The sequence below is a fragment of the Magallana gigas genome, chromosome 3 (genome assembly GCF_963853765.1).
Source record: "Magallana gigas chromosome 3, xbMagGiga1.1, whole genome shotgun sequence".
NCBI lineage: Eukaryota > Metazoa > Mollusca > Bivalvia > Ostreida > Ostreidae > Magallana > Magallana gigas.
The window spans coordinates 58,024,386-58,050,415 of NC_088855.1; the positions used below are offsets into that span (position 1 = coordinate 58,024,386).

The 26,030-nt window shown below is 33.8% G+C and overlaps 1 long non-coding RNA gene across 3 annotated transcripts; it reads right to left on the reverse strand.

Annotated features, from left to right (window-relative positions):
- Positions 1-13,774: 13,774 nt before the first annotated feature.
- Positions 13,775-16,364, reverse strand: LOC136274162 (uncharacterized). 3 transcript variants are annotated; one of them, XR_010712475.1, is made up of 4 exons: positions 16,201-16,364; positions 16,002-16,074; positions 15,043-15,143; positions 13,775-14,092 (listed from the first exon to the last, which is right to left on the reverse strand). It is a non-coding gene; the product is annotated as an uncharacterized lncRNA (long non-coding RNA). The 3 variants fall into 3 exon arrangements; XR_010712476.1 differs by lacking the exon at positions 16,002-16,074 and having other exon boundaries at positions 13,776-14,092; positions 16,201-16,358; XR_010712474.1 differs by lacking the exon at positions 16,201-16,364 and having other exon boundaries at positions 13,776-14,092; positions 16,002-16,188.
- Positions 16,365-26,030: the final 9,666 nt, after the last annotated feature.

A 26,030-nucleotide genomic window follows, 5' to 3' on the forward strand; every position in this document is an offset into this window, starting at 1 on the left:
TCAACATGATGGGTTTTTGCAGTATGAAAATCATTTTCTAGACTAAATGTTAAAATCAAAGTTATGATCGTATGCTAACAAATGGCACAGAAAATCTAATAACTAGATGAATTGTCTCTTTGGCCTCTCTGTTCCTCTTTCTATAAGTGACGGGATAGTTTCGAACGAAAGACCCGGTCAAAATTTTGAATTAAAGGGAGAACCTTCATGAGAAAATATCAATCTTTTAATAGGCTTTAAGTTGAATAATATGGGAACAGAAAGATGTTCAATGTGTAAAATGGAAAACTGGTAAAAAAATTTTGATTCTTCAACCCTGTGATCATATTTAAAGGTCAAAATGTAACAGGCGTGGTCCATAGAAAAAGTGCAATTTTCTAGTATTTTGGGTTTGTTCTTATTTTAAAACCCTTTAAATGGACTTGGAAACGATTTGAGATCAAAATTGTATTTTTATTTTATATGTATGAAATGGTTTACTAGTGCATTTTAAATGATTGAACAAAATGTTGAATGTTAAAGTCAAGTTACAACCGAGATACAGAGTTAAGAATTGGTTGTTATGTAAACAAAGCTCGAGTCTTATAGATGTTTACAAAATTGTAAAGTATTACCATTTCGTAGACAAAATGACATGTAAAAAACAATTTAAACTAATTCAATATCTTCATAAATACAATTATTAACAAAAGAAAGATACACTTGTCTGAATCTTGCACATGTCAAAAATGACAATATTCGAGCTTTGTTTACAAAACAAAGAATTAAAAACTCTGTATTTTGCTTATAACTTGATAATTGACTTTCAAATTTTGACACAGCATTATTCACTTCTATATTTATCAGTGTTAACATTGAAAATGGAAAAATAAAATTTTGAAAATTTTAAGTCAAATCGTGTCCAAGTCCCTTTAAGGGCGTATTATTCCCATTGAAATCAGATGCAGGGTTGCATTTTGAATAATGAGATAATATTGCGCCATTTTTTAAAAAGTTATCTTGATATTAATTGATAGCCATGCCGTTTAATGAAGTTTTAAACCTTCAATTTTGATAAATTGTTAAATATTGCATTATTGCCATTTTCTAGGTACATGTCACTTATTAAGAAATGAAATTGAAGGGTTTGTGTTCCGAATAAGTTGCTTTTATGTTCAAATAAAGTTTTTAAACCTGTTAGTACCATTAAGAAACAAGTTGACTGCAAGGAGTGATAGTGTGTTTTGTCTTGTTTCCATTTGCAGGGGGATAGGTGATACATATGAGTCGAATTCTCCTATGTGTTGGTACTAATTGTGATTATTTCAATGTTTTTACATCTGATAGGAATAAATGTTTCTTGTTATAACTCAATCTCTGTTATTTTATTTATAACATATAAATGTATAACATGATTATTCGTTTGTTCTTGAAAACCTTACAGAAACAGGTTTAGGTGATTCAGTCGGGAAAGGGGGTAATCCTTAAACAGCCATAACATTTTTTTCAATGAAATCAGACCAAAGGTGGGCTTAAAATGGCCCCCTAAAATAAACATCATCATTTTACTGTAAATCTTTGTTTTCTTTGTACAGATATAAATTATATGTGATGTTTTTACATGATGTTCATTTTGGTTCAGCTGCCCACAATTTAGTAATATGACATCATAAAGGCAACCTTTTCAAGCCATTTTTGCATTTTAAGCATAAAACAAGCAGTTTTTCTTTCAGAAAACGTCGAGCGCATGCTTGAACAAACAAAATATTTTAATCAGAGATGTATCTAGCTAAGGCTAATAAGTGACAAAAAAAAATCTCCTTGTTCAAGCATGCGCTCTTTATTTCCCATTCATAAAAAGATAAGAAAAATGTCAATTTTTGACTGATTGTGATTTAGAAATACCGTCCCTTCTGACGTCATATACTGCCAGTGAGTCCAAAAAAATACACTACGGCCAACGCGGTTTGCGTATTTACCGCGAGTCCTCGCGGTGTGAAATTGATCGCGGTTAAGCGCAGGTAACTCAGGTAAAACCGCGCATCCTCGCGGTAAAGCTTCTCACCTTGGCCACACCGTCACGGTACTGTGAAACCAGACCCAGGTGAAAACTATTCTTGTTTTTTAACGCGAGTTACCTCCCCCAATTTCTTTTCATCGGGGAAATATGATTGAGAGAATTATTACATATAAATTAATCTTGGGACATTCATCGCTGACAATTCTTGGTTATCAATGAATTTGATTGATAATTATATACCCGGTAATAAACACTTCACCAAAATATCTTATTTTGCCTCGAGAAAGTAATACTAATTAGCGTTTCATTTACAATCTTTCATATTTAAATTTTACCTTTAAAACATACCTTACACTTGGTCATTTCTCTTAAATACATTTAAAGAATTCGTTTAATGAATAACAAAATACATGTAGATATATAAAATGTTTTAAAGAGCACTCGCTCATCACCGCTGCGACCCGAGTTCTATCCCCGTGATCGACATTAGTTGAATAGATATGCTGGTTGCCCGCTTGGACACGTGGGTTTTCTCTGAGCACTCCGGCTTTCTCCCACATCGATGACCCCCTCGCGCTAACATCCGTGCCAACAAAAGATATGAATATAAGTTGTATAACTTGTTTATCAAACGTTTTGAAATAAAAAAAAAAGAAGGTGCAATCAGTTTACGAAAATGCTAATGTTAAAATCGTGTGTATTTAAAAATTGACTTTCCTATCCGATCTATGTATAATAAATACGTGAGAAATAAATTATACATTAACTCTTCTAGAATATAACATAACATTTTATTGTACCCGAATCACTTCAAAAATGTCGAATTATGGGGGCTTAATTTAACTTATCATATATAGTTCTTTGAAAAACTTTACTCAAAATTGCATTAACTTTATGATTTTAAAGTGTTTTGGTTAGAGGGAAACAAACTCTAAAAGTTAAAGGCAGCAGGGGATAGTTCCGAACGAAAGACCCGTTAAAATTTTGAAATAAAGGGAAAACAAGAGATATGGCTGGTTATTTTAGGGGTATAAATTGCTAGAATATTTATTGCATTCATTTCGTGGATAGAGGAGCTCATGTCCATTTCATTGATATATGACACTTTGATATATAATGAAAATGCGAAACTGTGGCCAGAAGTTTCACTTTCAGTTTTATGCTTGAAAAGTAGGATGGGTTCAGAACACGAAATTTTACTCGAAAAGAAGGTGATTGACGCCCCTCCTCCCCCTCAATTGGTGATTATTTGCATGGGTAAATATTAAGCTACAAATCATATTGCAGTTTATTGCAGTTGCTTGGGACTGGAGTGTGGTGCTGGACCCGTGAAAATGTGAAAAAAGGGCAATTTTTAAGAACACTTTGATTCTACATAGTGCCTGTAATGAAGAATAATGACCCCCGTAGAATAATGACCGGGGGTCATTTTTCGACGTAGAATAATGACCCCCCTGGCTGAAGAATAATTGGATTTTTCTGAAGAAAAATGACCCAGGGGTTATTTGTCTTCATGTTAAACATGAAGAAAAATGACCCCCATAGAAAAATGACCCCCCCCCCCCTCTCCCATAAATAGAAATTGGTTACACCGTATCCGAGATATGACTTTGAATTACTTAATTTTTCACTCTGTTCAACTGATTTTGAAGTTATAACACCAAATTTGTAAATACATCGCTGTATATAGTTTTTCATATCCGTAGCAGGCACACACAAAACACTCTTACATTGCCACAAATTGATTGTTAATAGTTACGTCACTTCTCTCATTGACATACGGCGGGAAATGACGCAAATAAAGAAAGATTCATACAGAATGAGGATATTGTGTTATAATTAACAAACAATAATCATGAAAAAATAATTGTTGTAATAATATTAACAATATTCATTGGTGAATGAATTGTCATGATACATGTATATATCTTTATGGAAAAAGACTAAGGGGACAGGTAACGTAGGAATATGAATTCTTCAAATTTACATTTCTTGAGGAAAGTGATTTTAAAAAAATCATTTTGCGTTAGTTTTTTTTTCTTCTACGTTATACATGAACATCAATATTCTAAACATTTGTTGTAATGTTGTATTTGTGATCATGAATAGACTTTATTATATCAAATGTGTGAAGAGTACCTGACTATAGCAAATCTTAATAGGTAATAAACACTGATCGATTATAATAAGAAAAGATTGTTTCTAAAAGCGTTGATAAGAGGTTAGGGCCCATGTTAGGGGTTTATACCCCCCTTGATTTTGATCACACGATCTTTATTGTATCCAAAGTTATTAATGCTCATACAAACTATTGATGCATTATTCATCTTGATATTAACTAAACTTACTAAAGTATGCCGACGATAAAGTAAAATATATTTTCTGTACGAGTACTCTCAGTACTTTGAAATATTCATTAAATTATTTCTTATTATCTACTATCGCTTCTTCGCCTTTGCAACTTAACACTCTTAATCCTCGCGCTTTCGCCTTTTTAGCTCACCGAGACGAAGTCAAGGGGAGCTTATGCTATACTCCCGGCGTCGGCGTCCGGAGCTGGTTAAAGTTTTTGGTGCAGGTCCTGTATCTAAGCATTTACTTGTCCTATCTTCACCAAACTTGCTAACTTCACCTAACCTGAATGTGTGATGAGTCTTATGATACAGATGCACCTGATTGGCATGGATGCTGAATCAGGGCCATAGGTTTTTGATGCTTGATGAGGTTTAGTTTTTCGGAACAGGTCACATGTTTTATAGATGAAAGCTTGCATAGTTGATTTAACTATATTATGAATGAAACGCAGATGTTGCTTCAGCTGCAGAGCCTGATCTCCATTATCAAGGATGCTAAAGAAATCTCCATCCTCACTCAAACCTGCTTGATAGATAGATGTGGTTGTTGTTAAATGATATAACATGATTCCTGTGATATAGTATTGTATGCTATGAAACACTATTGTTTAATAAGATACAATATAATACTATATGTTATATTGTAAAACATTATATGATTCGATATAATATTGTATCATTTTATTTTATGATATGATATATCATGATATTGTTCTGTATAGTATTATATATTATGATACAATATTGTATAATATTGTATTGTTTTACTAATCAATTATTTAATCACATGATACTATTACATATGATATTGCAATTTATAATGTTGCTACCTATGATATAATATTGTATATTCTATGATATTGTATCATACAGTATTGTATGATATGATATTGGTTTTTGTAATATAGAGTTATATAAAATGAAATTGTATATATGATATTGTAATATTATGACATATCGTATCATACGATATTGTATAATATAATATTGGTTTATAGGATATATTATCATATCACATGAAATTGTATTTTATGATGTTGTTATATATATTATTGTATCATATGATACAATATGTATAATATAACAGTATTGTATAATATTTTATTTTATCCAATAATATTGTATCATTTGATATAATACAATGTTGTATCAAATTATATTGTATCATATATTACAATATCATATTATTTATCAAATATGATAGAGTATCATACAATACAATATCATACTATATTATACAATATAATAACACATGTGTCAATGTTATGATGTATTATTGCAATATGATATTGTTTCATATAATACTATATTGTATTATGTTTAATGATATTGTATTATACGTTACAATATCATATCTTACAATTTTTGTACGGTATTTTATGGAATTATATGATATATATTGTAAGTATGATAGGATGCAATTTTTAATTTTATATTATTGTATTGATTTACATATGATCATATGATTATCATACAATTTTTAACAGATGATATACGATAATGTGTCAAAACAGAATCCATGAATATCCAAGATCATGAAGGATGGTTTTCATATAATATGATAAAGATGGTCTCATAGAGTGATGCCTTATAAAGGTGATCCCTCGTCTCGGTGAGCTTTGTAATCTGTGATTACCTATGTTTTATAATTACGGAGCTCTCTATCGTTTAAGTGTTCCGAGGCATATTTTGGAAATTTTATTTTTATAAAATTAATTAAATAAAATTATCCAGGGGGATGGGGTCCGGACCCCCCTCTCCCCTTTTACTGCTTGAAATTATCAATATTGAATTTTCCCAGGGGACGGACCCCCTCTCCCCCTCTAGATCCATGCATGAGCAAAAGTGTCACATAATGAAATTAGAATGTTACTGTGCTCGGTCAACGGTTAACAGACGGCTGGTAAGTGACAGGAGTCTGGAAATGCATATGTACACATTATGGTGGACATAAAAATTTTATGTGGAGTATATAATGATTAGGCATAGCCAGCACTGGTAAACATATATGTCACATGTACACATTAAAATATTTATAAACATTCATAGTAAGCTCGATGGCCTAGCACATGCGTACCAATAATAGCCTGGATTAATCGAAATACCTTGGCGAGTACGGTGCCTGCATTAAATTCTATGTAATCGACCGAGACTTGCTGAATGCAATCAAAAAAGGCGAAGGCGAAAGTGCGAAGATGCGAAGGCAAGAGTGCGAAGTTGGGAAGGAGCGATAGTAGTATCGCTCCTAAGCCTTCGCACTTTAGGCATCACATCTTCGCGCTTCGTCGTCGCATCTTCGCACTTTTGCTCCTTCGCCTTCGCACTATCGCCTTTGCAACTTCGCATCTTCGCCCTATGGTCGGAGTGGCCCTATCGGAACACCATAGATATATGTAAATGTAATTGTTAAAGGGGAATGGCCACGATTTTGGTCAAATTCTATTTTTCTGTTTTCATTATTTTCAATGCTTAAGGAAAGCATTTCTACTGATCAAATAAAATTTGAGGATTAGTTGTAAAGTTATGAGCAAGATACAGGGCTCACAATTCTTTGTCATGTAAACAAGGCTCGTGCCCTGTTGTTGTTTACATAGGTTCAATATACCAGTTCTTTTTCAAGCTGATTTGTCGGTCTTCTTATTCATTTTAAGCATAAATAAACAGTTCCTTACGTTTAACACATTCATTATGTCTAAAATTAGAATGTTCACTTCAGCATTCAAAATGTAAACAAAGGCTTTGTTTACATAGCAAAGAATTGCAAGCTCTTTTACTTGCTAATAACTCAACGAATAACACTCAAATTTTGGTTGCCTATTAAAAATGCCTTACTAAAGCATTAAGATCGGAAAATTTTTTTGGACTAAAATCGTGACCATGCCCCTTTAAGATGACAACCATACCCTGATGCAATACGTCAATGTCTTGTTATAATGGAAGGATTTTTATTTTCTAAGCTATACCCCTTCTTTCACTTAAAGTTTATTTGAATATGAATTATAATTTCTGTTTCTTTCTGTAAACTGCAGCAGTGAAAATTACAATAGTGTAAAGACTATTTCACAAATACTAAAAATATACTGAAAAACTTTAATCTACAGGGGGGTCATTATTCTACAGGGGTCACTTTTCTTCATGTGGAGTGTGCTCATTTTTATGAAAATGACACTTATTCTTCAGGCAAAGGGGTCATTTTTCTACGTAGAATAATGACCGGGGGGTCATTTTTCTGCGTAGAATAATGACCGGGGGGTCATTATTCTACGTCGAAAAATGACCCCCGGTCATTATTCTACGGGGGTCATTATTCTTCATTACACCGTATATAAGTTGCACATGTACTTGTTTTATTCTGAAATGTTTAAAAATTCTCAAAAGTCAGGAACATGTGTCCCCTGCATGTAAACCAAATTTAGCATAATTAAAAAACCACTAAAAATTAGTTGACATATATTAGCACTATATGCTCGAAAAATTTTTCCATTTGTGTGGAAATACTGAGGTGTTGATATACAGTCGATGAAACAATCTGAATAATTTTTCATCGCACATGTACACATCACGAAGCATCATAAAATCATACATGTACATACCTATAAAATATATGATCCAGGTCTTTTTCTATTTAAAACATCCCGAGAAAAATCTTGACGAATATGTTATTCTTGTACAGAATTCATGTTATTTTGGAATATAAAGTTTTGCAATATTCTAACGAATGTTAAAAATTAATTGATTTTGAGCTAATCAAGCTCGAACAAATCTTTAGTCTATCAATGTTTTGCGTAAATTTATACATTTTTGTTCACAGCAACTCTAAAAAATCAGGATAATCGCATTAAAATATCGATACTGTCTTTATTTATCAAAGACGAAATACAGAAAACAAAAACAAGTTTGGGGAATCGCCCAACGAAAAACAACAACACAGTATTTTATTTTAAGTTTTATTTGGCGATGATTGGCCATGGCTGCTTAAAAATGTGGGAGCCAGGCATCAATTCTTGCCTTATAGGGCATCCCTAACAAAAGTCAAGCAAAAGCTTGAGCCCTGGGAACAGATGCTCAACTGCTTGCTCACCAAGTCCATGATATATATACAAATGCAAATAACTGTCAATTTATATTGTTGACATAAGCTCTACTGATAAGCCAGAATGCCGCCCACTGTTGGAACTGCGTGGGATTTCTTTTAGCAGCCATGACGATTGGAGGCCAACAAATACAAAGTCACAACGAACTAGGCTTCAGCTTGTCCTGCAATGGTCAGAAAGAAAAAACAGCAGCAAAAAAAAAGAAATAACGTACATTAATTAATAACAGTATATCAATTAAACAGCTAATAGGTAAAAGCATTGACTCAACCAGGTATAAGGGATATGGGAGGGTGGGTGAATTTTTTGAAGGATGACTGATGCAAGTACAGAAAGACGTCACGGGTTTGGCTAATAGCCCAAAATTTAAGGCCGATGGTAAGGCTAATACCAGGGGGCGCAGATTTTTGTGGGAATAATATTGTGAAATACGTGCCTAGATTTATGAGTTGATAATAAAATAAAATGTTAATATGATGAAATCTAAACATGATTTCCCTTTGATAAATGGATTTAACTCTAATTAGTTTGGGGAATCGCCCAATGAAAAACAACTACACAGTACTTTATTTTAAGTTTTATTTGGCGATGATTGGCCATGGTTGCTTAAAATGTGGGAGCCAGGCATCAATTCTTGCCTTATAGGGCATCCCTAACAAAAGTAAAGCAAAAGCTTGAGCCCTGGGAACAGATGCTCAACTGCTTGCTCACCTAGTCCATAATATATATACAAATGCAAATAACTGTCAATTAATATTGTTGACATAGGCACTACTGGTAAGCCAGAATGCCGCCACGAGACTATGCACAGCATAGTCTGCGCCACCAGTAGAGCTACATCCATGAACGAGGGCTATAGGTTGAGATTAATCATTATATACCATTAAGCTATTTCAAATTAAAAAGCGAGATCAAAACATGAGGGCAGGGAATTATAATGCCCAAAGGCATAAAAGTATATGACAACTACTTGTTATAGGAGTGAAAAAGTGCCCTTGATTGAAATGACAAAGTAACAACAATGCTGTTTATTAATAGTTAAATGGTCTGCAAATTGACCAAGTTAGAAAAACTCACACACATTTTTTTCTCAAGTCAACATGACTGAGACCCAGTGGACTAGGTGAAATAACAACAACATAAAGTCACCGTCAAGTGTGACTAACTATGACCCAATTAGTCATAGCGCAGCCATGTCCCCTCTTCCCCTACTCTAGGCGACGCAAACACATTGGGGTCGGACAAGAATGTTTGTAGTGCTTGTTGCAAGCGGTACAGAAATAAATCATTGCCCAGGCCAGAAAGATGTACCTTGTCTGTGGCAAACAAACCAGGGCTATCAATGCACAGCTCTGGATATCTTATATATTTTCCACCCAACCTTTTAAGTGCAGATGCAACAGCCCTATTTGTTCGCTTCCTAACCTCTTCTAAAGCTACTGGGTTCCTCCCACCCCTCCATACACCCCTGGGCAGAATCTGGGACCAAACTAAAGTGGTGGATGGCATCAGTCTAGAAAGTTTTTCCAAGGTTTTGATAATACTAAATTGCAGTTCAATTTGATTTAGCCCCGTTTTGCATAGGGATATTATTGCCTCCGCAATGTATGACCAAAATCTGAGGTGGATCTTCTACCTTAAGCAATGTCTTAATCTTAGAGTAAAGTTGACCCCACCTCATGCCCCCTTTGCCCTGCCAGAAAATGGATGCCTTGTGTCTATATAGCTGTAAATCAGTGCCCCGGCAAGACTATCTAGCATGACAAAATCATGTTTAATAATGGATGACCCAACAATCCAGATTCTTGTATGATCTAAAAATAATTGACATACATGTAAATAAAAACATGAGAGAAGGTTGACACCTTCAATACCATAACATTTTTGAGAGGAGCTACTGTCTTATATAATTAAGCAAACAAGAAGATTTCCATCTACCCTCAATTGCAATAGACAGCTGACTTGCTCCTTACGCCCAAGCATTAGATGCTGCACCAATGCGGAATGATTGTGTCTTGTACAACCTAGTGTCTAAACTTATTTCTCTAGTAACATATTGAAAACTGATACTACCTGGTATCTAGTCACCGGACTTCCTGAAATATGACAAAACAATGATCCCCTACACTTCGGCCTCAACTGTAAATATAACCTAATACAGGACACAGGACAAACAATCTTATGTGTAGACTTAAGTTGAATGGCAGCCCCCCTACCCGCCTGATCAGTCTTTGAATGATGAAGTACAATTTTAATTGTGTTGTCCAGTGGTGAATATGACACATTTTGCACTTGAATAGCATGCCCAACATCCTGCTTTGTGTTTTGTACTAACTCGCCCATTCTAAAAAACCCAAAGAATGCTGTAACAAATATAGTTGTAAAAAGTGTAGATTCATAATATGAATGGCAGATGCTTGGGAGGGTCTGGACCATGGTGGTTAAAATCTGCAAGGTAATTGATTTTCTAGTGTCATGGTGGGGATTGCTGCGGCTCAGGCCCAGCAAAAGTTTTTTAAGTAAAAAATCTTGGGTCCTGTCTGGGAAGCCATGTAATGTACAGTGGTAAGAAATACCTGCAATACATGTTTTAATTGTGTTGGCTGAAAATTTCCGCAGTGATAGATATGACACAAAATTGACTAAATCTGACTGAGATGGGGAGCAAACTGGCCGACTTTGATAGACTCGACAAAACAAATGGAATGCATTTACTGCAGTATCATGTAGTTTGCAGGTATTGTTTGACAAAGCATAACTGAGAAGCTCCTGAGATCTAAGCAGTAAATCATGTGCAGAAATGATGCAGGAATTGCTGATGGCTGGCTGTTTGCTCCTGGAAAACTGGCCTTGAATCGATTCCATTGCTGTCGGGAAAGAGAATCTGCTGTAACATTGTATATCCCTGCTATATGCTTAGCTTAGCTTTGCACTGAATATTAAGCATCAGACCTTGCAAAACTAAGTTCCTAAGCAAATACATGACTCTTTTGAACTTTGAGGTATTAAAATTGAGAATTGAAACTAAGGCTTCATTATCAGCATGAATTATTAGCCGTTTACCAGACAAATTGCTGCCCCAAATTGCAAAAGCCATAGTTTTGGAACTAGCTCCAAAAATGTTATGTCCGAGAAGATACCTGATGCCTTCCAATGGTCCGGCCAACCCAAGTATGCCCAATGATGACCAAAAACTGCCCCGCATCCTAAATCAGCATTACCTGACCAATTGACCAATCTATATGATGTAACTCCATTGAAATTTTCCAAAAACATTAACCAAATGTCAATATCCCTTCTCATTTCCTCAGTAACCCTACGCCTGTGATAAGGACGCGACAGACCACAGGATGCATCATACAACCTACTAACAAATGCCCTACCAGCTGGGATAGCACGAATACAGAAGTTCAGCAACCCAGTTAATTCTTGAAGTTCTAGTAAAGTAACTTTGTGTTTTTGTAAAATATGCAACAACTTGAACTTTAACTGCTGAATTTTGTCCGAGGAGATCTTAACCGTCATGTCATATTAGATGTGTTTATTTCTATCCCAAGATATACTAGACAGTTTGCGGGACCAAGAGTTTTTATCTTCAGCTAATGGGACTCCTAACTCTGCACAAATTTCCCTAAAAACACACATCAGATAGGCACAGTCCTGTGATCCAGCTTTTCCAGCTAGTAAAAAATCATCTAAATAATGCACTATGTTGTCACAACTTGATCTGTCCCTAAATACCCATTAAAAAATGTTGAAAATTTCTCGAACTTAGCACAGCTAACAGAGCAGCCAAATAGTAAACACTTGTCAATAAAAATCATGTCCTGTATCTTAAAACCTAACAACTCAAAATCAGACTTGTGAATCGGTAGCAATCTAAAGGCACTTTTAATATCCAGGTGAGCTATTTGTGCTCCGGGACCCAGATTAGCTAGCATACAAAGGGCTTCATCAAAAGAGGAATATTTGACTGAACACAAACTTTTGTCAATAAAGTCATTAACACTTGATCCAGATGGGTATGATAGGTGGTGAATGAGTCGAAATGGGCCATCTTTTTTTAGGCACCATGCCCAGCGGTGACAACTTTAGATTAGGAAGTGGTGAAAACACAAAGGGGCCCGCAACCCTCCCCAAAATTAGTTCCTTGTTGACGGCCTGCATACATTGTAGCTTCCCGCTGCAAACAGAACAAAGATTTAAGATTTTTAGCATCTGATGCAACCCGTGGACCCTGGTAACCAAGCTTAAACCCATATGTAAAACCCTGTAATAATTCAAAAGCAGCTACACACCTCACAGCCTACTCAATATTCAGGGTCATGAACCCTGGGGAGCATTCATTATTGTCCCCAAGAGAGACAACTCTTGAAAACATGCATTAACTATAGTCCGTTTCTTAAAGGGGCATGGTCACGATTTTGGTCAAAAATTATTTTTTCGATTTTAATGTTTACAATGCTTCAGTAAGGCATTTTTAATAGGCAACCAAAATTTGAGTGTCATTTGATGAGTTATAAGCGAGTTACAAAGCTTACAATTCTTCGCTATGTAAACAAAGCGTTTGTTTACATTTTGAATGTTGAAGTAAAAATTCCAGTTTTAGACCCAAAATAAAGGTATTAATCGTTAGGGACTGTTTATTTATGCTTTAAATGAATAATAAGATAGACAAACCAGCTTTAAAAAGATTTTTTACTGGTATATTGAACCTAGGTAAACAAAAACAGGGCACGATCCTTGTTTACATGGCGAAGAATTGTGAGTTCTGTATCTTGCTTAAAGCTCAATGACTGGCACCCAAATTTTTATTTGGTAATTAGAAATGCATTCCTAAAGCATTGCAAATAACAAAAACAGAAAAATAAAATTTGACCAAAATCGTGACCATGCCCATTTAATCTTATTAAAATAAATAAATTGATAAAAGTTTTCAAAGTATTTTAATTATAAATAAATTAATACATATAACAATGAGTAAAAGGCATGAAAGAAGTACATTTATTCATCAAATATAGTAGGCGGTACATGTACCTGGTGAATATTAAATGTATATTGCTTGTAGGTACATGTACATAAATCTTCACAACTACATTCAATTAATACACTGTGTTATGTAAACTGAAAAAAAATGCACAGGCTTAAAATGAAAAATAAATTAATGAAATTGCATATATCATTCTAAAAAAATCATTATACTAATAAACACGAAGTTCAACATAAATAAAGTGATACATTAGATGAATAGGATATAATGTACAGCAATTTAAGATTTAGATGTCATTTTTCATATGAAAGGTAATTAACAAAAAAAAATAGCTGTTTCCAAAAATGTTAAATGTATATGAATATGTTATATAAAAACATATGTTAGATGGATGGGTAGGAAAAATACAAATTAAGTGCACTCGATAAAAAGTTTGCTGGTATTCATTATGTGAACACAATTCATCCAGTAACATGTAAAGTTATGCAACATAAATAAGAATGTTATGAATGATGTGTATAGAACAAATTCTTCTGTGGTTGGCTCCATAAATCTTGAAAAGATGGTGTGAGTTGGTAAAAAGGCAGAATAAGGTTCCATTCTAATCCTCATGCATTCCATTCAAGAAATATTCATTAATGTCATGGTCTGGAAACTAAAATAGAATAAACATAAAGTGTTAAGAGAATTACATGTAATTTTGCAATCATTGTGCATGCACTCATCAAATACTTACATGTATATATTCAATGACGTTATTTATGGAATATGCAATTACTAACAATGTAATCTTTTCTAATATTGTACATACATGTATTACATCATTTTGCCACTAATTTTAAACCCAGCTGACAGTTCCTTTTTGTTATATATAGAGCGTCAAAAGATAGTTGCATCATGTGCATGTACTTTCAGTAATTTTAAAAGCCGTAAAAACATTTCAGTACTACAAAACACTTTAAATTTGTCAAATGATTTTACAAATGTAATATGTACTAATACACCAGTAAGTCACAAGTGATATATACTTTTTAAAGCAGTACAATGTATCACTTATAAGACAACATCAGGAAACCTGGCTCAATCAAGTCTGCACACACATGATAAATGTAATGAATGTGTAACTTCAATGGTGTAACTTCAAAGATATTTAGATATCCAGTGGACAGAAAGATATTAAATATATTAAACAAAGATCAAAGTCACAAACACTTATGTAACACTTATGTAACATATGATTGTCTGTATGAGTTTCAACTATCAACATTCTATGTACACCAAAATATGATTGCATCAATAACAAAAACTAATCTGAAAAACATATTTCCAGCATAAGAAATTCATGGGATTTCTGCAAATCCCATTTTCTCAGAGAGTGTAAAACACATCTCTTAAAGTTTATAATATTTTCAAACTCCTGGTATTCCTTTCAGAGGTTCCATCCCCTTAAAATAAAGATGATCAAGCATATTTGCAACAAGATGCCCATATAAACCTTTCCCTTTTACACAAGACATTGTAGCTATTTAGATGACCTTGCTTAGCTTTCAATCATATCTACATATGGAAGACAAGTTGTAAGTTTATTACATGACAAAGAAGTACCTTCTGGGCTTCAGCAGACATGACTGGGTCATTAGCAATATCAAATTGACAATATTTTCTATATTCCCGATCTTCAGATCATCTGGAAGCCGCAGGTAAATCTGTAGATTAGAAGAAAAAAGATACACTAGCTATCATTACAAAGCTAAATGCTGTCATTATCAAAACAAAAGGGTGTGTCCTAGATTACACTTTTTTATGGGCACATGCAGTATCTGAGACATGGTCAAAACATTACCATGATAACAGCTATAACAACTCATTAAGTGGGAAATGACATATAACTATAAAATTTGTTATGGCTTTTCATACTCTGAGTCTCTCTCTCTCTCTCTCTCTCTCTCTCTCTCTCTCTCTCTCTCTCAACATCTTTGTCAGCAATATTTCTAGTGCAATGTGGCATTATTGAAATATACATATGTATATATGGTTCAATCATGGAAGCAAGACAATCAATAACAATTACATGTACATGTACACTGTAAATACTCTCTCTCTGAGTCTATCTCTCTCTCATACTCTCAATCGTATAATGTTATATTTACATAACAAATGCAGACCCTTGATTCATAAACACTCTCATCGTTAATAGATAAATAAGACATAAAGTTAACAGTTTGAATGAGATACAGATATCAAAACCACATGTACAGTGTATACATTGTACGTGTCGAGGAAATTCTGTATGGAAATGACTGAAAGCATGATTGATACAAACTCAATATTCTAGGAAAAGCATACAATATTTTTTAACGTATGCTACATAACAATATGTGTAAAAACTGACTATAATACACCTGCATACACATTTCATACTAAAACATGTCTTTCAAGTCACATTTCATCAACGACCATTAATTATCGACATTTTTGTATTACATGTGTACTAGACTTAATGCATTGTAGGCTTTTAAAAGAGTTTTTGAGTAGTTTAACAATGTAAGTAAGTATGTTCTTACCGACGAATGACTACTCCTTAGCACGTTTTAGATTGTTGACAAAATCGAGGATTGCTGTTCAGACTGTTTCATGCTGAACAAAATTTAACGAGATAAGGCTAATCACCCCAAACTTCGACTTCACATTAATAAACAATTCTTCTGCAACTTTAAATAATTTAAAAGCTTGCCAATATAAGAAACAAAAACTTTTACTTACTTTTTCCATTTAAACTCCTCTCTCGATTTTCACGAGTATGAGACTGGTCTCGTTAAAATCCCGAGATATACGAAGTTTTGACTTTCTCGGGTTTTTTCATTCTTTCGTGAATATAGAAACCAGAAAGGTTCCGATTATGCTAATAAGGCTGTGAGGTGTGAGCTAGTTGATCTGGATAGTGGGCGAGATATTTACTTAAGTTTAGGACATTAACCGGAGAGTGAGCAATGCTGCTAAGGTCTAAATTGGTGGGTTGCTCGGGGGGCTCTGGGACGTTGAGGTAGGGCAGGTCTAGCGTAGGTGGACATGGTTGACTGCATTCTAAGTAACTGAGGGCGCCAGGATGTTGAAACGCTGTATGGCCTGTAAGTTGAATCAGAACCTGAACCGCGTCTGCATTTGATATAGGACACAAAATGCACGCATGCTTGTATTAACATACACTTTTGTTGCATTGACCTTTATAATTGAATTCATAACATCGAAGGGGGATGTTTTGTGTCACAGACCCCTGAACAGCCAGAGGGCTGTACATATATAAAAGCCACAACAACAGCAAATGACATATTTGGATTACATTCTTTTTTCAAACGGAATTGTATGTCATAATCTCTCCAGCCGAGAGCTTTTGCACGACTAGCCCCTAGCCTGATAGTATGCATATATTTGAATAAAGCTGTACTGAAATCAGGGTGTGCTGGGACATATATAGAGGCATACACCAGAAATGCATCAGTCCATATCCCCGATTTCAGCTTATTCCCGATATTTTCTTTCACCTTCTTCTGCAAATACTCGGAATTCTGAGACTGCTCCGTTTGTAGTTTTTCTGTTAACTCTTCAAACTGGTTTTTTATAACAGTAGTAAATAAATTTACTACGTCGGCAGGTCAGGAGCAGATTCACTCTGTTCATTCTCTTTCTCAATCACTATATCATCGGCATTATCTGGTCGGGACATATTACATGTACGTGCAAATGCGGCAAAGAAATGATTCTTTCTAATGAGTGAAAATCGTGCTTAACTTGAATACCTGTTCTACAGGTTATACGCTATAAATAGTAGTAGCCAATGGCTTCAGGTTTAAATATATAAAACTAAGACAAATAACATGTGTTCTAGTACCTATGATTAATTAATTAATCATAATTCAACACATTATATTTAAAATTAAATTACTTAGTTGGTTTTAGGCTTGTTCTTTGCATCGTTATTTAAAACTTTTTAGTGTCAAAATGTTATTTTTATGATAAAAATTCCTTCTCTCTCTTCCTCTTCCTCTCTCTTATCAAAGTACAAGAAATCAATTTTTGAAGCCCGAGCTAGAACTCTAGATGTACGAGTACTGCATATAAATTAGTAAGCAGCATTTTAATGACAATAAAGGTTCCTTTTTTCTTACAATAAAAGCCATTCAGTAACAATTTTGGCATGCCTTTTTGACTCCTAATGATCAACACTTGTGCAGATTTCGATGTGGAATAAAACATTTTTTTGAAATGATTTTTAAACAAAATATTATTCCTACATTGTTTGAGCAGTCGACTCGCCGAATACTCAGACAAAAACAACATGAAACATGTATAAGGAAGATATAGTCGTACATACCTATGACGTGTCTGCCTGTGGGTCTGTATATGTTTAAAAATAACGCGTGTTCCTGACAGGTGATATTCAAGTACAGATGTTTTAGAATTTGGTGTGGACAATTTGAGCGAATAAGGAAAACTCATTGATTATGATCGAATCAAAAAGGGTACTTTAATCTAAATGCAATATAAATGTTTCCTAACGAGATTTTCTGCAAAATAACTGCATATTCACAAACAAGTATTGAAAGTATCATAATATATTATGATGACATTCGAACAGTACATAGTTCATAATACACCAAACTAAATAAATATCATATAGTCAATGAGCACTAAATGTCTTAAAATTATATTTACAATTCAAACGCAGTGGCAAACTTTCAGAACAAAAAATAAATGTATGCTGTACCTAAACTTGCCTTTGTAAGTTGTGCCTAATGTGGAAAGAATTAAAGATGTCGTTATCCGAGTTTTTGCTTTTGTACCTAAAAATCATATACAGATTTATTTGTCATAGTTATATGAAAAAACATCATAGAATTAAATGCAAGCCACATCTTTTGATTAAAGCTATACACGCTATAATTTACGTCAATTTTGAATGACAGTGAAAATGCATGTGTTTGTCTACTTATAAAAGTTATCCTTAATCTGTAAATTACAATGGTGAATTCCATCTCGTTACAAAGATATAGATTTTTAATTGTTTATTTTCCTGCCAGGAAAATATACCTTTTCATGAATATTGATGAAGGAAGAGCAAACCGACCTCATTGCGCATGTCCGCGGAGAACTTGGTGGTCGTTATTGTTTGCCAAATTAAATATCCAACTTGATTTTTAATATGCTTAGCAGTTGTTAATTTGAAATACATACAAGTATAATGAGTAAAATACGTTTGTCATTCACGATACCCTTACTTCTGCATTAACACTTATAGGATCTATAAATAGCACATAGGGGAAAAACACAGGTCTACGTCATTTTTCTAAAGGAAGTATTCATATCTACTCACAGGCTTGTATTTTTTTCTTTTGTTTGTACTCGTATATCGGACAAATTTATGCTTTACTGAAAATATCCTTTCCCTTGTGAAACTATCACAATTATGAAGATGTTGACCCTTCACCAGTTTTGGTATGATAGGCTAAATTTAGCTGTCGATATCACGTGATAGATTGATATTCACGAGGAGGCATTACTTTCCTGGCAGGAAAATAAATATTTTTTATTGTTTAATATTTGATACATTTGTTACGTGATCGAATTGAGCATTATAATTAACAGCATAAAGGTAACTTTTATTAATAATCAAACACATACATTTTCCCCTTTATTCAAAATTGACGCAAATTATAGCGTGTATAGCTTTAAAAAATTTCTACAGGAATGTGGTCCTCTGTAAATAGCAAATGTACAATTTAGCCGAATAAATAGTATAGAATAGACAAAATCAGAATTAAATTTCTCTAGTTGAAGTTCTATTAACAAAGACAGCTGATATTTTTATATAAATGTAGTGGTTTTCCCCTTAATTCAGAAATACAAAAAATAAAACTGTTTACTTGTCACGAGGCATCCGTGGACGTGGTGACAGTCCTCTTCAGAACATTTACACCGACCCACACAAAGAGCTCCATATGATGGATGACTACACGGTAAACTGCAGTTGTCGTCTTTGGTTGGGTTAATGTATCCTGGGGGGCATTCTATCAAGATCCAAACTGTTTTATTTAAAGCTATACACGCTATAATTTACGTCAATTTTGAATGACAGTGAAAATGCATGTGTTTGTCTACTTATAAAAGTTATCCTTAATCTGTAAATTACAATGGTGAATTCCATCTCGTTACAAAGATATAGATTTTTAATTGTTTATTTTCCTGCCAGGAAAATATACCTTTTCATGAATATTGATGAAGGAAGAGCAAACCGACCTCATTGCGCATGTCCGCGGAGAACTTGGTGGTCGTTATTGTTTGCCAAATTAAATATCCAACTTGATTTTTAATATGCTTAGCAGTTGTTAATTTGAAATACATACAAGTATAATGAGTAAAATACGTTTGTCATTCACGATACCCTTACTTCTGCATTAACACTTATAGGATCTATAAATAGCACATAGGGGAAAAACACAGGTCTACGTCATTTTTCTAAAGGAAGTATTCATATCTACTCACAGGCTTGTATTTTTTTCTTTTGTTTGTACTCGTATATCGGACAAATTTATGCTTTACTGAAAATATCCTTTCCTTTGTGAAACTATCACAATTATGAAGATGTTGACCCTTCACCAGTTTTGGTATGATAGGCTAAATTTAGCTGTCGATATCACGTGATAGATTGATATTCACGAGAAGGCATTACTTTCCTGGCAGGAAAATAAATATTTTTTATTGTTTAATATTTGATACATTTGTTACGTGATCGAATTGAGCATTATAATTAACAGCATAAAGGTAACTTTTATTAATAATCAAACACATACATTTTCCCCTTTATTCAAAATTGACGCAAATTATAGCGTGTATAGCTTTAATAATAATATTGCATTTTTAAGCAAAAACAGTTTTGACTTTATGTTTTGCATATTAACTACATTTCAATGAATATTGCTTAGGTACCTGCAGTGCCGGTCAATTTTTGATATAATGAAGAGCTATGTGTAAAAACATCATCCTGAAAATTTTACAGCGATCGCATAAGTAATTTTCGAGATATTTGGGGAAAACCCGATTTCACACCTGAACGAGTTTTGAATCAAGCCGATTTGGCGCGAGATGAACTGTGACGTCACGGGGTCAACGCGACTGTATGAGAAACAGGAATATCGTATGAAAATGTTCGTTTTCTTGCATTGTTTTATCGATATATGAACATTTTTTACTGTTGTTTTATTTCCTTATCAACCCTAGATGACTAAATATACTTTTGTTTGAGTTTAAACCCGTTTTTTATCGAACAAAAATGCCTAATTCTTAAAATTGTTTGCTTCATGAATTTAGTCAAATGTGTAACACATTTTGCATATAAATGAACAGCATATGTAGCAAAATGGCAATTAATCAAACTTTTGTTTTAAGAAACATATTTTGTTAATATTGTCATTCTTCGAATGATTTTTCCGTGACATTATTAACTGATTAATAATATTGATAATACATAATTCGTAAAAAGTAACGCGGGGTCTATTCCTTGTATAAAGCATAAAATTACAAATGATTTCGCCCGATTATTCAATAATAATAATATAGGACTAATAACAATCAAAATAGTATGCATTCTTTAACAAACAAACACGGGATTATAAACGGATCAAGGCGAAAGTCCAAGATGGCTGCATGATTAAGTCTGTCTCGTATTCTTTTAAAAATACGATAATGGAATTTCATTTTACATTTATTTACATCCTTTGTCAAAATGTTCAAGTTTATTCTGATTTCATAATGATTTGCTGTCAGTATAATAATTTAAGTAATGTGGATTTAAAGCGTTATTTAATTGCTGACCATAGCGCTCGAAAGAAAGTTGCACTTGTTTAAATAAGAAATTCAGACCAACGTAAATGTAATTACTACCGCAATAATTACTTGATCACATAAAAAAGGTTTAAATTGCTGAATTGTAAATTTTGTCATTATTTCAGTGATTAGATAAGTAACAATAAAGGCATTTACTTCGAACATTAGTTGTACTATTTGATAGTCTTTAATCACTGATTGACGGACTATATACACGTATTAGCCTACAAATGCTTGATTTACACAGTCTAATTAAGGTCTTCCGTTTCCAACGGAAGACCTTATTGTTTTCGTTAGGTTTCTTTTGACCTATTATTTTTCTTGTTTTTTTTCCTGCACCAAATTTTTTAAAACCAGATATTACAAAAACGATTTGACGGATTTTCTCGAAAATTTCACACGTAGAAGACAGTAACTATAGCTATGCATACGTATCTTTTCGAATATGACGTCACTTCCGTTCGTCAACGTCGTTAAGTTTACTGTTTTTAAAAATGCATTTTGTCCAGCGAATATTTAAATAATGGTTGAAGATAGAAACTTGAAATTTTCAGCGATGATAGATCTATCTTTGGAAGGATGCCCTTAGGTTAAATAGTTAACGTCAGTCACTTCCGGTCGTCACCGGAAGGAAAGACAAAAAATCGATTTTTTCAACTGTTTTCTTTTTTGATATTTTTCTGTAGGGTTGATAGTGACTATTTCACTGATTCAGAATATGTAATTTGTTTTAAAATCGATCAAGGCATTCTCGAGAAACTAAGCGTCAAAGTTCGGAAGCGAGAGTCTGAGTAGCTCAGTCGATAGAGTCGTGGCCATGGCCCAGGCGATCCGGGTTCAAGCCTCGAGTGCCGCAAATTTTTTTTTACTATTTTTCGCTTAGGTCTACGATTTTATCTTTGAATTAATAAGTTTGATCTAATCTATTAAAAAATCGGACTGAAGACCCATTCGTTGCTCGCAACGAGATCGTGTCTAGTTAAGGTCTTCCGTTTCCAACGGAAGACCTTATTGTTTTCGTTAGGTTTCTTTTGACCTATTATTTTTCTTGTTTTTTTTCCTGCACCAAATTTTTTAAAACCGAATATTTCAAAAACGATTCGACGGATTTTCTCGAAAGTTTCACAGATAGAAGACAGTAACTATAGCTATGCATACGTATCTTTTCGAATATGACATCACTTCCGTTCGTCAACGTCGTTAAGTTTACTCTTTTTAAAAATTCATTTTGTCCAGCGAATATTTAAATAATGGTTGAAGATAGAAACTTGAAATTTTCAGCGATGACAGATCTATCTTTGGAAGGATGCCCTTAGGTTAAATGGTTAACGTCTGTCACTTCCGGTCGTCACCGGAAGGAAAGACAAAAATCGATTTTTTCAACTTTTTCATGTTTTGATATTTTTCTGTAGGGTTGATAGTGATTCTTTCACTGATTCAGAATATGTAATTTGTTTTAAAATCGATCAAGGCATTCTCGAGAAACTAAGCGTCAAAGTTCTGAAGCGAGAGTCTGAGTCGATAGAGTCGTGGACATGGCCCAGGCGACCCGGGTTCAAGCCCCGAGTGCCGCAATTTTTTTTTACTATTTTTCGCTTAGGCTTACGATTTTTTCTTTGAATTAATAAGTTTGATCTAATCTATTAAAAAATCAGACGGAAGACCCATTCGTTGCTCGCAACGAGATCGTGTCTAGTTATTATTATTATTATTAGGGTCTTCCGTTTCCAACGGAAGACCCTCTTGTTAGGGTCTTCCGTTTCCAACGGAAGACCCTCTTGTTATTCTTCGGTTTCTTTTTAGGGTCTTCCGTTTCCAACGGAAGACCCTCTTGTTATTCTACGGTTTCTTTTTCTTTATTAGGGTCTTCCGTTTCCAACGGAAGACCCTCTTGTTATTCTACGGTTTCTTTTTCTTTATTCTTATTAGGGTTTTCCGTTTTCAACGGAAAACCCTTCTGTTATTCTACGGTTTCTTTTTCTTTATTATTATACTTTTTTTTCTTTTTCTGACTTTTTTGGAGCGTTATTTCTCAAAAACTATTCAACCGATTTACACCAAATTTTTTGGAGGTATAAAGCATCAATGTCGCTACTGATTATTAAAATTTCAAATGATTACGTCACTTCCGGTTTCAGATATGGACGATTTGGTAAATTTTTAAGGGTCATTTTGTCCACGCATCTCCTCTGAAACTAATCATGATAAAAGCTTGAAATTTGCAGGGATTGTAGATGAATGTCTGTAGATTTCCCTCCATGCTTCCAATTGCGAAAAATGCGCAAGGCCTAGAAGCTCGCCTGAACCTGAAAATTAGCACCAAATTTTTTCACAAAATTTTCGCACATTTTCCGTAATATCTTTTGACGTAAAAATATTTTGTTAAAACATGTAATGCAAAAGTTGTTTCAATTTGCACGGGCTTTTATTTGATATCAAGAAAAAGGGGCTGGCCCCTCAAATTAGGGACCAAGAGGGCTCTAAAGTCTATTTGCAATAACTTTTTAGTGAACAATAATTTGTTATCAATTATAGAAGCAAAAATGTTCATTGTACAGCTGTTTATCTATACAATACCATACTTAAGTCATTTATTACGTAATTAGGGGTTTCAAGGGGCCAGAAGTTCAAAACTTTGATCATTAATATCTGAAAAAAGGAGAAATATTTTGAAAAGCAATGTAGAACAAAAGTTGTTCAAAATAATGTTTTGTACAATATGCTACCTTAAATGTTTTTGTTTATGACCCCATTTAGGAGTTAAAGGGTCGGCCCCTAAAACACATTTGTACAGATATCTCAAGAACGGTAAACATTTTGTGAACACTTGTTCAACAAAATATGTTTATATTTACAAGACCTTTCATTTGATGTCAAGAAAAAGGGGCTGGCCCCTCAAATTAGGGGTCAAGAGGGCTCTAATGTCTTCTTACAATAACTCTTTACTGAACAATATTTTGTTTTAAATCATAGAAGCAAAAATGTTCACTGTACAGCTGTTCATCTATACATTACCATACCTAGGTCATATATTACGTAATTAGGGGTTTCAAGGGGCCAGAACTCAAAACTCTGATCATTAATATCTGAAAAAGGAGAAATATTTTTAAAAGCAATGTAGAACAAAAGTTCTTCAAAATAATGTTCTTAACAATATGATACCAAAAATGTTGTTTTTAGTGGCCCCGGTAAGGGGTTAAAGGGTCGGCCCCTAAAACGCATTTGTACAGATATCACGAGAACGGTTTACAATTCATGAACACTTGTAGAACAAAATATGTTTATATTAGCAAGACCTTTTATTTGATATCAAGAAAAAGGGGCTGACCCCTCAAATTAGGGACCAGAAGGGCTACTAAGTCTTTTCATAATAACTCTTTTCTGACCAATAATTTGATATTAATCATAAAGCAGCAACAAAGCTTTTATTAAGCTTAAATTAAAACCGAAACCCGTTTTAAAATCGAACGATGCATTACAGAGATATCGGGGTTTAAAAATTGATTTTTCCGGAAATTTTGATTCCGCGTCCTTGGTTTAAAAAATAGCGTAATGTTTAAAGTAAAATTAACTCGTACCAAAAATGATTGTTAAGTCGTACTTTAACCGATTCGATTTTTTTTGTTTAGTCGTTCTTGAAATCGGAAAGGTGTTTGTTAAGTCGTACTTAAAATCATTCGTATTTTGTGAAGTCGTACCAGGAATAATTCGATTTTTTTCATCTTTTATATTTTAGTTACTCTTGTTATTGGTTTAAGAGCTCTGCTTCTTTCAGGAACTTCCAGGTTTACTTCCGACATTAACGGAAGACCCACTCGTTGCTTTGCAACGAGCTTTGCTCTAGTTATTCTTTTTTTTCTTTTTCTGACTTTTTTGGAGCGTTATTTCTCAAAAACTACCCAACCGATTTGCACGAAATTTTTAGGAGTGATAGAACATCATCGTCGCTATATATTATTAAATTTTTGCATGATGACGTCACTTCCGGTTTCAGATATAGATGATTTTGTAAATTTTTAAGGGTCATTTTGTCCACGCATCTCCTCCGAAACTAAATAAGATAGAAGCTTGAAATTTTCAGGGGTTGTAGATGAATGTCTGTAGATGTACCCACATGCTTCCAATTATGAAAATTGCTCAAGGCCTCGAAGCTCGCCTGAACCTGAAAATTAGCACAAAATTTTTCCACGAAATTTTTGCACATTTTCTGTAATACCTTTCGATGTGAACATAATTTGTTAAAACATCTAATGCAAAAGTTGTTTCAATTTTAACGAGCTTGCCTTTGATATCAAGAAAAAGGGGCTGACCCCTCAAATTAGGGGCCAAGGGGGCTCTAAAGTCTTCTTACAATAACTCTTTACTGAACAATAATTTGTTATTAATTATATAAACAAAAATGTTCATTGTACAGCTGTTTATCTATACAGTATCATACTTAAGTCATATGTTACGTAATTAGGGGTTTCAAGGGGCCAGAAGTTCAAAACTTTGATCATTAATATCTGAAAAAGGAGAAATATTTTTAAAAGCATTGTAGAACAAAAGTTGCTTAAAATGGTGTTCTTGTCAATATGCTACCTTAAATGCTTTTGTTTATGACCCCATTTAGGAGTTAAAGGGTCGGCCCCTAAAACACATTCGTACAGACATCTCAAGAACGGTTAACATTTCATGAACACTTGTTGAACAAAATATGTTTAAATTTGCAA